Here is an 18192-nt window from a genome sequence, read left to right on the forward strand (position 1 = left end):
AGATACCTTTATCAAGATTGAGTAAATCCCCTTTATTACTAGTTTCCTGAGGGTTTTTTATCATAAATAGGTGTTAAGTTTTTTCAAGTGCTTTTTCTATGTGCATTGTTATATGCTTTTCCTCTTATTTTTTTAATTAAGTGTTTTACATTGACTGATTTTGGAGTATTAATTCAACCTTTTTTTCCTGGGAAAATTCTACTTGGCCATATTTTTTAAAAGATATATAAGTGGATTTGATTACCTAATATTTTGTGTGTGCCTATATTCATTCATGAAGGATACTGATGTGTAATTTTCTTTCTTTTATAATGTCTGTCAGGCTATTTCGGTATCAGTATTTTACTGACCTAGTAAATGTATATTCTTTATATAATATTAAATATTCTATAAATTCTTTATATTGCTAATTTATGACTTCTGTCCCATCTTATTGATTAATTTATCTAGTGGTTTATTAGTTTTGTTGATGTTTTCAAGGACCCAGCTTTAGCTTTTTTTGTTGTCGTTGTGCTGGGTCTTCACTGTTGAGCAGGTTTTTCTGGGGAGTGGGGGCCACTCTAGCTGCGGTGCTCAGGCCTCTCATTGCAGCGGCTTCTCTTGTTGCAGAGCACAGGCTCTAGGGCTCATGAGCTTCCGTAGTTGCAGCATGTGGGCTCAGTAATTGTGGCTCCCTGGCATGTGGGATCTTCCCGACCCAGGGATTGAACCCCTGTCTTCTGCATTGGCAGGCGGATTCTTTACCACTAAGCCATCAGGGAAGCCCTGGTTTTGTTACTTTCTCAAATGTTTGTCTGTTTTCTAAAATAAATTCGTTAATTTCTACTTACATTTGTTATTTCTTCTCTTGGAATTTCTTTATGTTTTTTCCCCTCCCTTATTAAATTGGAACCGCAAGTCAAGACCTTTCTTCTTTATCATTTTGAACATTTAAAATTTATTTTTAATCATTGCTTTAGCAGCACATCACGAATTTGCATCTACTGGTTTTTTCTTCCCCATTTAATTAGACGTATTTTGTAAAATACCTCATCATTCTTCTTTGACAAGGGATTAGCTAGAAGTGTGCTATTTTAATTTATAAATACTTGTTTTTTTCTAGATATGTTATCACTGTTGGTATCTAATGTAATTCCATTGTAGTCAGATAAATTATTCCTGTATAATTTCAGTTATTTAAAAATGTTGGGGCTTGTTTTATGACCCCCCAAAATGGCCTATTTGGATGAATGTGCCATGTGTTCTTGGAAAAAATACATCTTCCATAGTTTTTGAATATAGTGTTCTGAAAATGTCATTAGGTCAAAATGGATGATAGGTAAAACTCACTTGCGATGCAGTGAAGTGAAAGTCTCTCAGTGGTATCTGACTCTTTGTGACCCCATGGACTGCAGCGGGTAGCCTTTCCCTTCTCTAGGGGAGTCTTCCCAAGCCAGGGATTGAACTCAGGTCTCCTGCATTGCAGGCAGACTCTTTACCGGTAGAGCCACCAGGGAAGCCCAAGAATACTGGAGTGGGTAGCCTATCCCTTCTCCAGCGGATCTTCCCGACCCAGGAATCGAACTGGGGTCTCCTGCATTGCAGGCGGATTCTTTACCAACTGAGTTATCAGGGAAGCCCCTATTTATTTGTGATGATGGAAGTCTATTTTAAGGACATCCAGAAACATGAGGAAGGAGAAGAAGTTTCATCAACAGCCTTTTTCCTGTCTAGATGCCGGCCTTAAATTCTAGAAAGCCCTTTAGACTTCACAACTCACCAGGGATTTTATTTACAGCCCAGTAAAATGGCACATTCAACAGAGGCACTACGCTCTCGTTGTTTCCTTTATATTAAATATCCCCAACAAGGTAATTTTCTGGCTTTTAAAAATTACAAATTGAATGGACTCCAATTTTAGCAAATCTCAATCTGATAAAGAATTTCTCCTACCCTACTCTTTATAAGCAATTATTGCTTTACTTTTAAGCAACCTAGACTACTTCACTGAAAAATGGAATTTTTTATCTGCTCATTAAAGACTTGTGTTGTTTAAGGAGGAAATACATTACCTCAACTACTAGGTTTAATCTGCTGAGAGTGACGCACATCAGCTTCCGAAAACAGATATAACAGATCCATCCACTTGCTACTTTGACCCCTGTTTGAACTTAGAGAGTAAAAGAATTGGAAGTTGAGAAGTGAAATTAATAGATACTCTAAGTAGTGTACACCTGCTTAATTATATAAGACAGATTTATTTAAATCCTAATTTTGACCTATGGCATACATTTGTGAAATGACAGTTGAGGATTCAGACCTCTACTTAACCTATGGTCCTTGACTATAATTCGGAGCGAAACATTGGACCACACTGATTCCGATCCTATGACTCGTTGATCTCTAACTAATAGTATTAACTGCCATGAAGTGAAGATTTCAAAGTAATGTACATTTTTCCCCTCACTGCAAGAAACTGAATGTTTATGTTTTGATTTCTTAAACTTCTTTCATTGAGTTATCTGTCTTAATTCTCTGTCTTCGATACGGTGCTAACGCTGGTGTTCAAACAGGGTTTTCTGGATGCCTCTCATGAGAGTAGAAATTATTCTTGGAAAAGCATTGCCCCCATGTTTCCTGATAGTTTCAAAGGAATCCTGATGACCTCAAACACTCCTTTATAACTTCTTAATCATACTCACCCAGAGGATGGGGATCGATATTATGTTTCTACCAGGGCAAGAATCTGATAACCTCAGAAGTTACGCATATGTTATGCAAAGCACAGAAAGAAACAAAAAAAATTTTAAGAGGTAATTTACAGGAACAATTTACAAAACAATTCTCTTGTTTTGTCCTGACTTTTTATTTTATTTATCAAAATGACTTAATGCAACATTCTTTCCATCTTTTTTTTATAAGATTTATCAGAGATAGTGGGAGAAGGCAATGGCAACCCACTCCAGTACTCTTGCCTGAACAATCCCATGGACAGAGGAGCCTGGTAGGCTGCAGTCCATGGGGTCGCACAGAGTCGGACATGACTGAAGTGACTTAGCAGCAGCAGCAGCATCAGAGATAGTCTCAGAAGAGGTAATCAATTTAGTAATAGTAACAATTGTTTTTGCTAGTTCCTTTTCTAAATAATCTCTTTTAATTCTCAGAATAATCCTATGAGATACAGGATATTTATTTATCCCTATCTGTTTGTGGTATTACCCACTCCAGTATTCTTGCCTGGAGAATCCTAGGGACGGTGGAGCCTGGTGGGCTGCCGTCTATGGGGTCGCACAGAGTCGGACACGACTGAAGCGACTTAGCAGTAGCAGCAGCAGCAGTTTGTGGTATTATCACATCACCTGTCAAAGCATATTTAGAGTATGGAAATAATTTTCTCACATTAAATATCTAATGAAAGATTGACAGTGGATTTCTTTCTTTTAATTTTTATTTTATATTGGAGTAGAGTTGATTAACAACGTTGTGTTAGTTTCAGGTATACAGCAAAGTGATTCAGTTATGCATATACGTGAATCATTCTTTTTCAAATTCTTTTCCTATTTAGGTTGTTATGTAATATTGAGCAGACTTCCCTGTTCTGTACAGCAGGTCCTTATTGGTTATCCATGTTAAATACAGCAGTGTGTACATGTGGATCCCAAACTCCTGAACTATACCTCCCCCACTCTTCTCCTCGGTAACCATCAGTTTGTTCTCTAAGCCTGTGAGTCTGTTTCTATTTTTTTAAAGAAGTTTATTTTTTTTTTCAGTTTTTTTTAGATTCCATATATAAGTGATATCATATGATATTTGTCTTTTTCTGTCTGACTTACTACACTTAGTGTGATTATCTCTAGGTCCATCCATGTTACTGCAAATGGCATTATTTCATTCTTTTTAAGGCTGAGTAGTATTCCATTGTATATATGTACCACAACTTCTTTATTCATTCTTCTGTTGATCCGACATTTAGATTGTTTCCATGTATTGGATATTGCACATAGTGCTGCAGTGAACATTAGGGTGCATATATTTTTTTTGCCATTTAGTTTTGTCTGGGTATAAGCCCAGGAGTGGGATTGCTGGATTATATGGTAGCTCTATTTTTAGTTTTTTGAGGAACGTCATCCTGTTTTGCTGGATTCCCTGGTGGCTCATATGGTAAACAATCCACCTACAATTCAGGAGACCTGGGTTCTATCTCTGTGTTGGGAAGATCTCTGGAGAAGGGAATGGCAACCCACTGCAGTATTCTTGCCTGGAGAATGCCATGGACAGAAGAGCCTGGCGGGCTACACTCCATGGGGTTGCAGAGTCAGACATGACTGAGCGAGCAACTTCACTTTCATGTTCTATTTTCCCTAGTAGCTGCACCAATTTACATTCCCAGCCCCATGCTGTTTGTCTCTGAGTTTGAAAACCAGCTTCTAAATGTACAAATGGTAACAAAAATCAGTGAAAATTTGCTGTTTTGAGAGACATCCTTCATGACAATGAAACATTCATAAAGTACTGCGTTTTGGTTTACTGTTTGATTTTGTGTTGTCTCTGTCATTAAAAATTTCTCAGGTTTTTAAAAGAACTTTAAATTATATTTTCATAGTGAGAGAAGGTACAGCCATCAGTAGATCTTTATTTTGTCTGACAGATGCCAGACTCAGAATGTTAAAAATGCAGCATAAGTACTCTGTTCGGTCTCTCCTTAATAATAACCTTTTTTTTTTTTAATTGAGGATTTTATTTTCTGCAAAATTGTTTCCTACTCCATTGACTATAGCCACTTCCCTAATAGTAGTTATTTTATTCATCACCATTTGGACTCAGTCTATGAATGAGCATTACAGTCGTGTTATATGTTGATTATTGAGGGTGGTATAAAGATGGAGGTCATACTATTTTCTGTACTTTTGAAAACTTCATAATCCAAACAACCCATTGTATTTTTTAATAAAATTTAATTTGGCAAAGAGTTTAAGCAAATTAGAGCTTAAACAAAATTGCCCCAAAGACACATACAGGTGATTTTACTTAGTGTACATTGTAACACATACAGAATTTATATATCTTATTTTTTCATAGTTGGAAAACTAAAGCCATAATTTTAGAGAAAACTACACAGCTATGACCTACTGTATTATACACTAATTAAAAATATTGTGGTGCTCTGTCTCCTTGTTCAAAAAGCCTATTGCATAATAATTCGGAATCCGAGCTCTAGAAATGGGACTAGCTGCACATCTCGGGTTTCCCTTTGTCACTGTACCACTCCAGCCAACACATTTGAAGAGTTATTTCTCGTATGTGTAAAATCAGGATAATAGCAGTGTGCTTCCTCATAGGGTTCTAGTAAAAACTAAACGTGGCCATAGCTGTAGTGTAGCTAGACACTGCAAACATACCATAAGCCCTTGATCAATGTGATCTGTTATTTGCTATTTCTTCATAATATCCCCATCCTGTGTACTGAAAGCAGTTTGTTAGCACATGCTAGACATTCAAGAACCATTAGCTGATTTGATGAATAAATACTTATTTTTCAATCAACAAAGCAATGAAATCACAGTTCACTTGAATGTAAACAAAGGAGAGAATCAAGAAGGAAGAAGCAGGGAGCTCAGTGTTCTTCTCTCCCCCTGTCCCCGGGGCCCAGGTTTTGTACGTGTCTGTGTCCTCACCTGCTACCTCACGTGGTTAGCAAGATGTTGCCATCTTTACTGGGACTGGGGAAAGTGGGGAAGCCCCAAGTTTGAGGCATTGGTTGCAGGCATCTTAAATTTGAGATGTCCATTCACTACACATCCAAGTGGAAATGTCGGTAGGCAATCGGATATGTGTCTGGAGTCCTAGTACCTTCAGAGACCAGGAACACTGCGTCCCAAGGGGTGTGCTGTCAACTGGATACACTGTGTGTTCCTTCTCTGTCCCCAGACTGCATATCGTGTCACCAAGAACAAGGAAACGTCTCGAGAAAACACACTGATGGGTTTTAAATATTGACGACTCCTTCCCTAGAGCAGTAGTTCTTTGAAACCTGTGCAGTCACTTTTTATGAACTGGATTTTTTTTAGCCTGGAATATACCAGTATCCAGACTGAGACTACATACAAGGTTTCCTCTGAGTGTGAGTGTGTGCACGTGCCTAGGGTCACATTCAAGGAGGGAGGCATTTTTTATTAGAAAATTCATGTTCATGAACAGATTCTTAAAGGGTCCTCTAAGCCAAAAAGTATTTTTAAAATTCAGAATTTCTCCAGCGTGCGTAACATGCATAAAAGAACAGAAATGTTCTTTTATAAAAGGCAGTTTAGTAAAGTGGAACCATCACAAGCTTTGGTGTTTCCAAGGAGGTGCTAGTGGTAAAGAATCTGCCTGCCAGTGCAGGAGAGGAAAGAGATGCAGGTTTGATCCTTGGGTTGGGAGGATCCCCTGGAGAAGGAAATGGCACCCCGCTCAAGTGTTCGTGTCTGGAAATCCCATCAACAGAGGAGCCTGGTGGACTACAGTCCATGGGATTGCAAAGAGTCAGATAAGACTGAAGCAGCTTAGCACGTATCCATGCGCATATTGCAAGCTTTGATGCCAGTCCTCCTGGTAGAATCCAGGTAGCGTTAGTTACCATAACAAAGTCTTGGTCTCCATCACGTGAATGGAGAGCATCATAACACTTACCCTGAGAAGCCGCCTCCCCAGAGTCATTTCTTTTCCCCTTCTTACTCACTTTCTCTGGTGATTACAAAAATTAGAAAAGTAAGTTCTAAGTGGAGCTTCAGATAATACTCTCTCTGCATTGTTTTCTAAAAACAAATTAGTTAAATAACAATATTTTCTCATAAGCACTCTGATTTCCCCAGTTTTTATTTATTTTCTCTTTGGCTGTGCTGGGTCTTCATTGCTGCGGTGTTTTCCTCTCATTGTGGCGAGCAGAGGCTGCTCTCTAGTTGTGGTGTGTGGGCTTCTCATTGTGGTGGCTTCTCTTGCTGTGGAGCCTGGGCCGTAGGACACACGGGCTCCCAGGCTCTACAGCACAGATTCAGTAGCTGTGGCACACAGGCTTAGTTGCCTTAATACCTGTAGAATTTTCCCAAGTCAGGGATTGAACCTGTGTCTCTTGCATTGGCAGGTGGATTATTTATCACTGAGCCACCTGGGAAGCCTCTCTCCCTGTTTTGATATTTAGTACATATAAATTAGCAAGAGGGCGGGGGTAAGTTCCAAAGGAAGGACACGGTGGTCAGAGCCAAGAGTGTTTCCAGAGTGGAGACCCCCGGGGGGCCCCGCTGCAGCGACGCCAGCCACACCTGCTGATGAGTGACTGTCTCCCGCCAGGAGGCTGCATCCTGTCCTTCCCCGAGAAGGGACAGCACGTTCTCAGAGGCTAACACCAAGTCAGACATCACACCCGGAGCCCCAAGCTTCTCATCCGTGGGAAGCAGAGAAGCCTGTCAGAAAAGAACACTTTTCGAATGTCAAATAATTCAGAAAGATTCTTTTTTACTCAGCAATATTCTTAACTGAAAGAAAACATATAGAAAAAATTGTTTACATCTGACTACACAGAACTCCAGTAGCGGAATGATGACTATCCCTTCATGTTTTACTTTATTTTCCAGAGTTTCTCAAGCAAATCACCTTTTTCCATTTGACGATCAGAAAAAGGAAGAAAGGGGTTCTCTTGCCTAGCAGTTCATCACAATCGACAGTGGTGTAAAGCTTGGTTTGAGGAAACCAGGTTGAAGGTACAATTAATTTCTCATTTTGACTTTTTAGGTGACGAATGATAATTTTACTGACCTCCTTAATTAGGAAAACATGCACTAAAAACTAGATTGCTCTTGCATTAACTGCTACAAGTTTCTAATCTGCCAGAGTCTATGCTAATGTGGTTCCCAGGAATGAACATTAAGTCTCATCTGCCATCTGATCAATGCAGGTCCCATTAAGAGCATGGTATGCTGAGATGCGGGCAGTTTGTCTCTGGTTGGTAAGGTCACAGAAGGCAGCCTTTAGTCTGGTCTGAGGCACTGAACTCCTCAGAACAGTTTCTTATTGATCAAAGTCCATCAAACTTGTATTTCAAAACCGAGCCTTTCAGTACCTCTTCCATAGTCTCTTTCCATGTTAAACATCCAAAGTCAGGGGCTCATGCTAACATCTTCCTTTCTCCTGTGGGTTGCATGAAGCTTTGCTATGCCATCTGAATCATCATCTTACTCTAAAAAATAGAGAAAGTCATATACAACACCTTCAGTGAAATATACATCTGTCCCAGATAAAAAATCATGACTGCTCCCCAGGTGAACATGGTCGTCACTTTCTCCATCTGTCCTTCCTATAGACGGTCACCTGCTGCTCTTGAGCACCTTCTGTGCTTCGAGCAGGTAGTGGGGAAGGCCTAGCCTCGCAGGGGGAGGTTTGTGTGGCCGTGGTTCTCTCTGTGCGGCTTCGCTGCTCTGCTGCCCTGGCTTGGAGAGCCTGTTCTTCTAGGATTGGGTGTGTCTGTGTGTTCTTAAAAATGGTAACTGTAGTTCATACTAGCTTATCTTTTGTTTCAAGATGAGAGATAAAGAGCATGATCACCTTTAAAATAGATTCATGTTGTGGGAAACTGCTATAGAGTGCAGGGAGCTCAGATCAGTGCTCTGTGATAACCTAGAAAGGTAAGATAGTAGGAGGGAGGCTACATGGGTGGGAGGGAGACTCAAGAGGGAGGGGATATGCATATAGCTGTTGTGAATGTGTCTGGTGATGAAAGTAAAATCTGATGCTGTAAAGAACAGTATTACATAGGTACCTGGAATGTTAGGTCCATGAATCAAGGTAAATTGGATGTGGTCAAGTAGGAGATGGCAAGAGTGAACATTGACATCTTAGGAATCAGTGAACTAAAATGGACATGAATGAGGGAATTTAATTCAGATGACCATTATACCTACCACTATGGACAAGAATCCCTTAGAAGAAATGGAGTAGCCCTCATAATCAACACAAGAGTCCAAAATGCAGTACTTGGGTGCAACCTCAAAAATGACAGAATGATCTCTCTTTGTTTCCAAGGCAAACCATTCAACATAACAGTAATCTAAGCCTATGCCCTAACCACTGATGCTGAAGAAGCTGAAGTTGAGTAGTTCTATGGAGACCTACAAGACCTCCTAAAACTAACACCAAAAAAAGATGTCCTATTCATCTTAGGGGATTGGAATGCAAAAATAGGGAGTCAAGAGATACCTGGAGTAACAGTCAAGTTTGGCCTTAAAGTCCAAAATGAAGCAGGGCAAAGGCTGACAGAATTCTGCCAAGAGAACGCACTGGTCATGGCAAACACCCTTTTACACCAACACCAGAGATGACTGTACACATGGACATCACCAGATGGTCAATAGCAAAATCAGATTGGTTATATTCTTCGCAGCCAAAGATGGAGAAACTCTATACAGTTAGCACAAACAAGACCTGGAGCTGACTGTGCTTCAGATCATCACCTCCTCATAGCAAAATTCAAGCTTAAACTAAAGCAAGTGGAGAAAACCATTAGGCCATTCAGGTACAACCTAAATCAAATCCCTTATGATTATAAAATGGAGGTGACAAATAGATTCAAGGGATTAGATCTGGTAAACAGTGCCTGAAGAACTATGGACAGAGGTTCATAATATTGTACAGGAGGTACTGACCAAAAGCATCTGAAAGAAAAAGAAATGTAAGAAGTCAAAGTGGTTGTCTGAAGAGGCCTTACAAATAGCTTAGAAAAGAAGAGAAGCCAAAAGCAAGGGAGAAAGGGAAAGGTACACCAAACTAAATGCAGAGTTCCAGAGAATAGCAAGGAGAGACAAGAAGGCCTTCTTCAACGAACAGTGCACAGACATAGAGGAAAACAACAAAAGGGGAAAGACTAGGGATCTCTTCAAAAAAATTGGAGATATCAAAGGAACATTTCATACAAAGACAGACACAATAAAGGACAGAAATGATAAAGATGTAATAGAAGCAGAAGAGATCAAGAAGAGATGGCAAGAATATACAAAAGAACTGTACAAAAAAGATCTTAGTGACCCGGATAACCAAGAAGGTGTGGTCACTCACCCAGAGCCAGACATTCTGGAGTGTGACGTTAAGGGGCTTAAGGAAGTGCTGCTGCTAATAAAGCTAGTGGAGGTGATGGAATTTGAGTTGAGCTGTTTAAAAATCCTAAAAGATGATGCTATTAAAGTGTTGCATGCAATATGTCAGCAAGTTTGGAGAGGTCAGCGGTGGCCATAGGACTGGAAAAGGTCAATATTCATTCCAGTTCCCAAGAAGGGCAGTTACTAAAGAATGTTCAAACTATTGCACAATTGCACTAATTTCACATGCTAGCAAGGTAATGCCCCAAATCCTTCAAGCTAGGCTTCAGGAGTACTTGAATTGAGAACTTCCAGATTTACAAACTGGGTTTAGAAAAGACAGAGGAACCAGAGATCAAATTGCCAACATTTGCTGGATCATAGAGAATGCAAGGGAATTCCAGGAAAACATACACTTCTGTTTCATTGACTACACTAAAGCCTTTGACTGTGTGGGTCATAACCAACTGTGGGAAACTCTTAAAGTGATGGGAATACCAGACGAATTTGCCTGTCTCCTGAAAAACCTGTATGCAGATCAAGAAGCAACAGTTAGAACCTTATATGGAACAACTGACTGGTTCAAAATTCAGAAAGGAGTACATCAACGCTGTATATTGTCATCCTGCTTATTTAACTTATATGCAGAGCACATCATATGGAATGCCAGGCTGGATGAAGCACAAGCTGGAATCAAGATTGCTGGGAGAAATATCAGTAACCTCAGATATGCAGATGCCACCACCCTTATGGCAGAAAGCAAAGAGGAACTAAAGAACCTATTGATGAAGGTGAAAGAGGAGAGTGAAAAAGACAGCTTAAAATTCAATGTTCAAGAAAACTAAGATCATGGCATCCGGTCCCATCACTTCATGGCAAATAGAAGGGGAAAAGGTGGAAGCAGTGACAGATTTCCTCTTCTTGGGCTCTAAAATCACTGTGAATGGTGACTGAAGCCATGAAATTAGAAAATGTTTGCTTCTTGGAAGGAAAGCTATGACAAACCTCGACAGTGTATTAAAAAGCAGAGACATCACTTTGCTGACAAAGGTTCATATAGTCAAAGCTATGGTCTTTCCGGTAGTCATGTACAGATGTGAGAGTTGGACCATAAAGAAGTCAGAGTGCTGAAGAACTGATGCTTTCAAACTGTGGTGTTAGAGAAGACTCCTGAGAGTTCCTTGGACAGCAAGGAGATCAAACCAGTCAACCCTAAAGGAAATCAACCCTGAATACTCATTGGACGGACTGATGCTAAAGCATCAGATATGAAGAGCTGACTATCGGAAAAGACGCTGATGCTGGGGAAGATTGAGGGCAGGAAGAGAAGGAGGAGACAGAGGTTGAGATGGTTGGATGGCATCATGGATTCAATGGATATGAGTTTGGGCAAACTCTGGGGAATTATGAGGGACAGAGAGGCCTGGTATACTTGGTATATGCAGTCCATGGGGTCACCAAGAGTCAGACACAACTTGGAGACTGAACAACAGCAACAGCTGATCTATGCTGTACAGCAGAAACTAACACAACATTGTAAAGCAATTACATCCCAAATGAAAAAAATATATAGATTCATCTTGGAATAATGCCAGATCTAATTAGTTGATGAATCAATCAGGTCCCATTTTCAACACATTGCTTTATTTCCACAATATATCTGTTTGTTTGAAGCGTGAGAGCATTCCTCTCTTTCCTTCCTCCCTCTGATGAGAGCATGTTTCTGTGTCACCAACCACGAAACTTGGTTAACACTGTGTTCTGTTCTTAGAATTAGAAAACCCATTTATGCATTTATTTTTTCTGTTTATTATAAAATTATGAGAAAAATTGGAAAACTGAAGAAAAATAGATAATATGTACTCCTAGCCTACCTCTCAAATTGATGCTGATAACTATTAGTATTTTGACTTAATTTCTACTACTGTTTTATTTTAGGGCATAGATTTTGTTGTGGCTGTTTTTCTCTCTCTTTGTTTTTCACTTTTTAAAATATTTTACTGAGCCGGGTTGTCATTGCAACATGTAGGGTCCAGTTCCCTGACCTAGGGATCAAACCTGGGTCCCCTGTGTTGGGAGCATGGAGTCTTATCCACTGGACCACCAGGGAAGTCCATGTGGTTGTTTCTTATATGGTTGCAGTCATACTATATATACTGTGCATTATTTTACCTTAAAGGTATTTCCATTTTTTTCACAGCACTGTGAAAAAATAATTTTTATGACTGTTAAATAGTGTTCGAGTGACCTACTATAGTTTATATAATTGCTCCATTATTACAGAGCATTAGGATAATTTTCAGGTTTTATATCATAAATGCTGTTGGTCTCAAGAGTTATGTGTTTAAAGATTTCCTTCCAGTTTGGAATGAAATTCTTAGATTTTCTGAAATGGAAAGTGGGATTATTGGCCAAAAAGCTGCTGAAAATGTGAGGATCTTGGTGCCTCTTGTTAAATTCTCATGGAAGGCAGTTAGTAACTCATGTGTGGGCAGCCAGCACACGAGGGAGCCAGTGCTCCTGGAGCCCTAGCCCCTTGGCTGTTCCTCCTCCTCCCCTTCCGGGCATCGGCCAATTTCCCTCCCTTCCCCACCCGCGGGCGGGGTGGTGAGACCCTTGGCTTCCTGCTCCTGCTGCTCTCTCTGCCTTCCTCCTTCCACACAAACTGGAGCTCTAGGGGCCACTCAGCCCACAGGAAAGTGGGGCCCTCCCAGAGGTCAGGCTCCCCTTCTCCAGTGGGCAGCCTGGCTTGGAGTGCTGTCCACCCCTGGGAACCACAGGCACTGTCCCTTCGCTGCTCCCCAGGGTGGTCTCCCAAAATCTGGTCTCCTCTGTAGGCTTTCTTCTCCTTTTGCCCCCACCCCTAGTCCTATCTCCCCAACCTGTCCCCTGAAGCCCAAAGCAGCTGCTTCCTCCCCCAAACGAAGCCCAGGCCTTTGGTTCTTTCTGTCACAGACTTCTCCCAATAGATTTCCATAAGTTGTATTTCTGTTCGCATTTGTTTCTATATATTTTTAAATTTCTCCTTTGGTTTACTTGATGACCAGTTGATTATTCAGCAGTGTTGTTTGATTTTTTGTGTTTATTTTTTCCATTTTAAAAAAGTTTTGTGTAAGTTTTCTGCTGAAAAATCTGCTGGTAGCCTCATGGGGGTTCTCTTGTATGTAACAAGTCATTTTATTCTTGCTGCATTTAGGATGCTTTCTTTATCCTTAAGGGCTTCGCACGTGGCTCAGTGGTAAAGAATCCACCTGCCAATGCAGGAGGCGAGGGTTCGATCCCTGGGTTGGGAAGATCCCCTGGAGAAGGAAATGGCAACCTGCTCCAGTATTCTTGCCCAGGAAAACCCATGGACAGAGGAGCCTGGTGGGCTACAGTCCATGGGGTCACAAAGAGTTGGACATGAGTGAGAGACTAAACAATAACAACAATTGCATCCTCAATTTTTACCACTTTAGTGTTCATGTGCCTTGGGGTGGTCTCTTAGGGTTAATCTTATTCAGAACTCTCTGGGTTTCCTGGACCTAGATGTGTTTCCTTCCTCAGATTAGAGATGTTTTCAGGCACTATTTCTTCTAATAATTTTCCTCTCTTGCTCTTTCTCTTATTCTTTTGGGACCCCTATAATGCAAACGTTATTCTGCTTGATGTTGTCCCTAGGTCCCCTTAAGGTAGCTTTGTTTTTTTCTTAAAACTTTGTTTTTCACTTCGCTGCTCTGTCTGGGTGAGTTCCTCTGGTTTGTCTTCCAGTTTGTTGATTCCCTCCTACCCGCTGTTGAGTCTCTCTGGTGTGTTTTTCAGTTCAGAAACACGACTGTTTGGTTTTTTCTATCTCTTTGTTGAAGTTCTCACTGTGTTTGTTCATCATCCTTGCCCTGAATTCAGCAAGCACTTTCAGGACTATGACTTTGAACTCTTTGTCAGTTAGATTGCTTGTATTTGTTTCATTTAATTATTTTTCTGAGGTTTTTTTGTCTTGTTCTTTTGATTGGAACACATATCCTTATGTTGCCTAGTTCTCTGTTTCTGTGTATTAGATGAATCAGCTCTCTCTTCCGGTCTTGAAGAAGTAGACAGCATAATAGGTTGCCTGTGGGCTCAGAGGCACAGCCCCGCCTGGCCACGAGAGCCCAGGGGCTGCGTGTCCTCCTGTTGTGACAAGGCTGTGCAGGCGGGGGGGCTGGCCCCGGAGTGACTGCGTGGCCCGCCACAGCAGCCGTGGCCATGGGGAGTGTAGTACAGTTTGTAACACATTAATTTGGCCAGTTCTGAGGCCCTTACTAGGAGCTGCTAGTTTCCCTTTCTTGTCCAGTGCCTCAAGCCCACACCCCAACCACCTCCCATATAGAGCTCCAGGCCACCATGCACCTGCCCTTATCACCCCCCTGGTGGGATTTATTTGGAGCCTGTACTAGGTTGCTCACCCTGCCTCACCAGCTCCTTTGCATGGAAACCACAGACCAGGCACCACCCGCTGTTCCCCTCTCCTCTGCCCCCTGCCTGACCCCAGTGCTTCTTCTGAGTGGCCCTGCATGGTCTGCTCTCCCCCTGGAACTCAAGTGACAGAGCTGCTGGACTCTTTCTGGTCTCTCCTCTCAGTCTGCTTCTGGCCTTGCCGTGCCTAACTGAGCGGACGTTGTGAAAGGGAGTCCCACGCACTTCCCATTTACCACCGCAGCCCATTCTACGTGCATCTGAGGCTGGGAGATGAGGAAGGAGTCAGTGGCCTGTCCTGGGTCCCCAGTTCAGCCTCGATGCAATTGCTTCTTCATAAAAAGCCCTGCTCTTTCATGCGCTGGTCATTGGAGTTGACTGTCCTCCACCCACCTTGTTGAATCAAGACCTTGAACTATCTGGGCTCTTGGCTTTCTTCTTCACCCCAAGTCCTGCCATAATCCTGGATGACACCAGCACCCACTTGTCTGTCAATTCCACACCCTGGAGTCTTGCTTCCTATCTGTGATTTTATCTTCTTACACCTGTTGCTTTTCACCTCTGTTCATTGTCTACCCCTTGCTTGTCCAGCAACACTTATGTCCTCCACTTCCAAAATCCCAGATCAAAATATGTATCAGTATGTATTGCTGTATAAGAAACTACTCTCAAATTTAGAGGCTTAGAGCAACAGCCTCAAACCTCATGTGTTTTTATCCAGAACATTAAATGACCCTCACTGACTTTAAATAAAAGAAAGTGAAGTCGCTCAGTTGTGTCCAACTCTTTGTGACCCCATGGACTGTAGCCTACCAGGCTCCTCCATCCATGGGATTTTCTAGGCAATCGTACTGGAATGGATTGCCATTTCCTTCTCCGTGGGATCTTCCCGACCCAGTGATCGAACCTGGGTCTCCCGCATTGTAAACAGACGCTTTATCATCTGAGCCACCAGGGAAGTTGAAGTGTCCTCTACTCAGGGCCAGCTCTCATCTGTGAACTGGCAGATCTTTAGTCCATTTGTAAGTGGATTAGCATCTGCACACTTTAAATGCTCACACTTGACAGCATACTTTGACCCACTCATTCTCTCCTGCTCTTCTTTGAGGACATGTGTGATGTCATGGTCTGTACAACAGTATTTATAGTAGCAAACAGTCAGTAACAGCCTAGATCTCCAGGGTATGGACTGGCCAAGTTAATTCATGGAATTTAAAGTGGTCATAGAAAGTGATGTGAATGAAATGTTTCTAATTGCATAGGAAAAACTCTCTGTAGAATGATAATGAAAAGAAATAATAATCATCTGTGTTTACACTATGAATGCATTATTTAAAATGCAGCATCTTTTAAAATTTATCTATTTATTTTTTACCATGCCAGATCTTCATTGCTGTGCAGGCTTTTCTTCAGTTGGTAGTGAGCCGGGGCTCCTCTCTAGCTGTGCGCGGCTTCTCAGTATGGTGGTTCCCTCGCTGTGAGCACAGGCTCCAGCGCACTGGGGCTTCAGTTGCTGCGGCTCCCGGGCTCTCGAGCACAGGCTCAAGAGTTGTGCAGCACAGGCTTAGTTGTTCCGCGGTATGTGGAATCTTCCTGGATCAAGGGTGGAACCTGTGTCCCCTGCATTGGCAGGCAGATTCTTATCCACTGCATCAACAGGGAGGCCCACAGCATCTTTTTTTTTTTTTTTTTTTTTTTATGGTGGCAGACTGCACTGTTTTAAGTTGAGTTGATATAAAAGGAAGTAAAGCCTTGATGGGAAGAGATAATTTCGCTTTTTTCTCCATTAGAGGGGAAGGCAGATCTGCCAGGATAATTTGATGTCTAATAGTGGCTTTGAGACTTCACAACCTCATCCCAGCTGACAGCCTCTGCTTCTCCTAGAGTTCTTGTTTTCTCTGCCTTGGAGAGATATGGGGTGGAGACATAGGGTGGGGAGCATCAGACTTGCCTGGGGAGCATTTGCTGCAACAAGCGGGGATATGGGGACAGCTGCCCACAGCTTCAGGGGCAGCTCCCCACGGAGCCTGCCCTGGACCATGCGGCCGGGACTCCCCTGGGAAAGCAAACAGGAAGGAAGAATGTGTCAAAGGGGGAAAGCGGCTGTCGGAGCAGAGAACGATTTAGACGCTGAAAAAAGGCCAGCGTGGAGGCCAGTTGCTGTGCCACAGAAACCCCGGGTCTGCCCTGGCTTGCTGCGGCTGGACACACTCTTTGCTCAGCGCCTGCTATTCTGGGAAGGAATCTGCAGGGAGCTGGCAGGTCTCTAGCCCCAAGGTTTCCTCTGATGGACCGACAAGCAGGTGTTGGAGATGCCTGTATCAGAAATGTCACACACCCAGGGGCTCATCTTCACTTTCTACTAGAGCCTGTGATTGTGTGTAAATGTTTTATGTGTTTCTTCATGATGAAGAGGTCAGTATATTATTGCTGACACTTTTCCATAGGGATACAGAAAAATTGATTAAGCCCATCGTTTATTTATGATTTGTATATTTAATACTGAGGTTATTATTACACAATTCAAACCAAAACAGATTCAGTAGAGAAGAACTCTGTTGGTAATAAAAAGTGTTGACTTTATGATCTTAAGAAAGCATGAGACTATCTTGGTGTTAAAAAAAAAAATTCATCGTGGGACTCCCTGTGAGTCCAGTGGTTAAGACTCTGAGCTTCTGCTGCAACAGGTACAGGTTCAGTCCCTATTCAGGAAACTAAAATGCCACATGCTTCCTGGCAAGATCAAAAAAATTCAATTACATCTGAAAAAGTAAGTCTTGGATTCCTTAGAAAGCCACATGTTAGGTAAACTCCTAAAATAATAATCACAGCATAATCAGAAAAAAAAGTAAAAAGTGAAACAGCATATATTCAACTGCTGCACTCTTGACAAATAATTTTCATGAACTGAGTCACGTCCGTGTGTGTGTGTGTGCTCAGTTGTGTCGGACTCTTTGCGACCCCACGGACTGTAGCCCGCCAGGCTCCTCTGTCCATGGGATTCTCCAGGGAAGAATACTGGAGTGGGTTGGCATTTCCTTCTCCAGGGGATCTTCCCGATCCAGGGATCGAACCTACATCTCCTGCTTGGCAGGTGCATTCTTTACCGCTGCACCATCATTGACCTAATGAATGAAGGGGTGGTAGCCCTCACTGGCTCTCCAGGCACCAGCCCACCTTGGTGTGTTCTCAGCCTGAGAGTGCCCCCTGCCCCCACAGTGGATCCACTCCCTTCATGGCTCCAGGAAGCCCCCACCCCCCGTCACTCCATCCAACGGCAGCTGGTGCATGACTGTCACAGAAATGCACAGCTGTTCTGTTCTGTGCCTGTTTCCATGGCCCCTCTGAAGTCTGCAGTGTCCCATCTCTGAAGGGCCAGGACGTGTGTCTGCCTGGCTCCCTGGGGAGGGGGGCAGCCGCCTGGGATGTGCACATGCTTTGTAGGTGACGTCTTAGCCGTGTCACCTTTCTCCAGGGGCACAGGTGTGACAGCACTGATGGTATCATCTGAGGAGACCCCTTCTTTCACTGAAGTGCTCATCTTGGACCCACGGATGTTGACAAAGAGCCCAATGCGTGTTGGGGTTGGATGCCGCACAGACAGACGGTGCCGGCCCGCCACCCTAGAGTGGGGCTCAGGATCTGATTGGTAAGCTGAGGGCCCCACTGCCGACTA

The 18192-nt window shown here is 42.5% G+C and overlaps 2 protein-coding genes across 13 annotated transcripts in view; both read left to right on the top strand.

Annotated features, from left to right (window-relative positions):
- Positions 1-18192, top strand: part of LOC145504954 (olfactory receptor 4A47-like) — a 132348-nt gene that overhangs the window by 52772 nt on the left and 61384 nt on the right. Inside the window, exons 5-6 of the mRNA XM_081486460.1 lie at positions 7590-7715; positions 17992-18165. The gene's annotated coding sequence lies outside the window, so the exon portion shown is untranslated. The remainder of the gene's footprint in view (positions 1-7589; positions 7716-17991; positions 18166-18192) is intronic.
- LOC145504955 (olfactory receptor 4A47-like) overlaps positions 1-18192 on the top strand; it is a 98203-nt gene that overhangs the window by 52772 nt on the left and 27239 nt on the right. For 6 of the 12 annotated variants that reach the window (XM_081486512.1, XM_081486516.1, XM_081486498.1 and 3 more), the window contains 2 exons: positions 7590-7715; positions 17992-18165. The gene's annotated coding sequence lies outside the window, so the exon portion shown is untranslated. Of the gene's footprint in view, positions 1-2901; positions 3073-7589; positions 7716-17991; positions 18166-18192 lie in introns of all 12 variants that reach the window. The other 6 variants (XM_081486552.1, XM_081486533.1, XM_081486520.1 and 3 more) reach the window with 2 other exon arrangements.

This window comes from Giraffa tippelskirchi, chromosome 1 (assembly GCF_054371585.1).
Source record: "Giraffa tippelskirchi isolate mGirTip1 chromosome 1, T2T-mGirTip1v1.2.pri, whole genome shotgun sequence".
Taxonomy (NCBI): Eukaryota; Metazoa; Chordata; class Mammalia; order Artiodactyla; family Giraffidae; genus Giraffa; species Giraffa tippelskirchi.